The 2,925-nt window shown below is 38.2% G+C and overlaps 1 long non-coding RNA gene across 1 annotated transcript; it reads right to left on the bottom strand.

Annotated features, from left to right (window-relative positions):
• Positions 1-682: 682 nt before the first annotated feature.
• LOC123059590 (uncharacterized) lies at positions 683-1,275 on the bottom strand. Its single transcript, XR_006427487.1, has 2 exons — positions 1,233-1,275; positions 683-1,084 (listed from the first exon to the last, which is right to left on the bottom strand). It is a non-coding gene; the product is annotated as an uncharacterized lncRNA (long non-coding RNA).
• Positions 1,276-2,925: the final 1,650 nt, after the last annotated feature.

Genomic DNA, 2,925 nt, shown 5'->3' with positions numbered 1-2,925 from the left:
AGTACCCCATATGTCCTATTTTTAGCAAAGTCATGCTAAAATTCACGGAAAATTTCAGCATGACCTTTGCTGAAAATAGGACATATGGAGTACCCGAATTTGCTGGAACGGAAGTTAATCGACATTCCGGCAAACTCAAGGGCCTCTCGGGGTACCTGCAAAATCATCACGACACGATGGTCGGAGACAAAACCCAGCAAACTAGCAAAATCATCACAAATTGTTTTCTGTTAAAGATGATCATCATCTTTACAAGTCTTTCTCAATGTGATCACAAGTAATTCAGAGGCATCACAAGTAATTCAGAGCATCACAAGGCATTAGTAGTTCAGTACATGAACAAGTTTTACAAACCCAGATAAGAACAAGTGAATTCTAGTCCCATTGACACTCCTGGTTTTCTACAAACACCAAGTACTAGGGCACACAAAAGTTCTGAAATTTGTGTGCCTAACTGAATTAACTGAATTTTCAGTAACCGAATAAACTGAATTTTCAAAACTGCAAGAATACAATCGAGAAAAATCCAACAGCACTAGAACTGAGCTGATTGACAGTAGTTTTGTTCACTGTTATGTTGGCCTAACTGGATGTTGGCTATCTTTTATAGTGTCTCTGTTACATGCCAGTTTGGTCATTGCTAACTTTTGATATGTTGTGTTTCTGACATATCAGAATCGGATATCCAAAAGAAGAAACAATATAATTTCTAACAAATCATTAGCCTGTTTGCTTCAAAAATAACAGTTCCTGTTGAGATTCCTGGGATCCAATCCCAACCAGTCCATTTGATTAAAATGACTGGATTACTGGAATGAGAATACCAAAAGAACAAGATATAGTCTACAAAAAAAAGAAAGAATACAGCCAATCCCCATCACTGTTTTCCCCTCTGGTTCAACCCTCTCACCATTTAAAGCAAAAATCTATATGGACCATCCATTCCTAGTTTGCATAAGTATCTAGTTTTAATTTACCTTCACAAGAGCACCAATAACACCCAAGCTGGTAAGCCTCAAGTACTCAAAAGGTCTTGTCTTGCTGGTAGTATTCAGGAACGGGTACAGGTACAGTGGGATGTGAGCTACAAAGGAAAAAGAAGAAGACTTAATTATTAACCACTGCTAGTTAAGATTTACTTATTCTGTAAAGTCACCAAAATGAGGAAAGCTTTTTAACAATAAACAATGGAAATATTTAAGACTTGGCATAGAAACAGCAGCGCTCAGTACCATTCAAGAACGGGATCCTGGTCTCAGGGTGTGAAGCAACACATTGCAATTAAAAAAAAGTAAAATGAAATTGAGGGGCAGATGGCAAGCAAGCATGATATGAAAGCAGTAGTATTCTCAATCCACCACAAGGCCCACCAGGAGTGAGGGTTTCCTTTTCTTTCTCATGTAAAAGCATACCTGAAGAAGTGCAAGTGCATTGCAGACACGGTTTGATGCAACTGGCGACAAAGTAGGAGGTGAAAGTGAAGGGTAAATTGACACAATCTCCTGCATAAATTTTCAAAACAGCATGACAGACTGAATAAGGAAAATGTGCAGAACCATCAATAATTTCATATTGAAATAATCAATACACATGGACAACCACCCTTACTTAAATAACAAGAACTGCACAAGTACATATGTACTCTTGCCATTGCGACTGAATTTAGAACAGTGCAATAACTGTAACCTACCTGGAGCAGTGCAGCAACAGTGCCAAAGGAGTGCCACAGCAGTGGAGCAAGGTCTTGAAAAATCTCTCGTTTCTGAAAGAGGAAACTGAGAAACAGATTAGACAATGAATTTTCACCTCCTGCATCCCAGATTTGCAGCCACACTTTAAAGGTTAAAGTAAAATAGCTCTATGTATCAACTGTCCAGTTTGGAATATTGTCTTTGGAAAGTTGATGTTTCACTAAGAAAAGAAGGGTCTGTCTAGGACACATTTATGTCACGTCTAACCTTGTGTCCACTATGTTTGTGGTGTATTTTTTTTTGCCCCAGCTTTTTTTTGTTCCTTGTTGCTGCGTTATTTGTGGGAGCTTAGATGTGACATCCTTAGAAAACATTTAGATGTGAATTAGACAAACTCAGAAAAGAATGACGATGCTTGCATTAGTGGCTCATACCCTGGGTTCACACTTTTGGTAGATAAAGAAGTGACAGAAAAAAAATACTATACTAAGTAAACTTCATCACTTATCTAGATAATCTGCAGAAGTAGAACAGATTGTTTCTAACCTATAAATGTCTTCCTATATAGTTTAAACTGTTTAGATTTCCTAACACCACCTCCTGATAAGTTTGCAAAGTCATCAATAGGACAGGATTTCACAAAGTTCACACCCCCGCCCCCTGTCCTTGAACAGGGTATCTCCACCAGATACTATAATTAAATGTGCACAGCCGAATACCCCTCCAGCCTACTCCAGCACAAAAATATTCATTGGAAGTTCACTTTTACCAAGAAACAAATACATCAGGAAGCAGGGGATATTAACAAAAATGCGCTTCTTGTGGTATTCACTCCTAAGAGATTGTATATGATAACTGTAGTATTTACAATTTTATTCAGGGGTACTATAACAGAAATGGGCACGTCTCTTGTTGTATTCAATCCTAACAGAACAACATATAAGATAACGGCAGTACTTTCCACTTTAATCAGAGCAAGCAGAACTAAAATGGATACAGTTATCTGATGCACACACCGAACTGCCATCCGAGTGTGTCCAACAGAGATCGGCAACCATTCCTGCTACGGATGCTAATAACAGGTAAACCATAGCACATGTTTAAAGAATGTATCATAATAAAAGCTACAAAAATCACATACCAAACCCTACTTGCTTTCGCTACATATCTACAAGTCTACAGCAAGCTAAAGGACTGCACAAAATCACCCAATTTTCTTCATACTCCAGATATG

Source organism: Triticum aestivum, chromosome 3A (assembly GCF_018294505.1).
Source record: "Triticum aestivum cultivar Chinese Spring chromosome 3A, IWGSC CS RefSeq v2.1, whole genome shotgun sequence".
In the NCBI taxonomy this organism is placed as follows: Eukaryota; Viridiplantae; Streptophyta; class Magnoliopsida; order Poales; family Poaceae; genus Triticum; species Triticum aestivum.
Note: the sequence above shows the minus strand (reverse complement) of the source record. Positions and strands in the feature narration are given on the sequence as shown.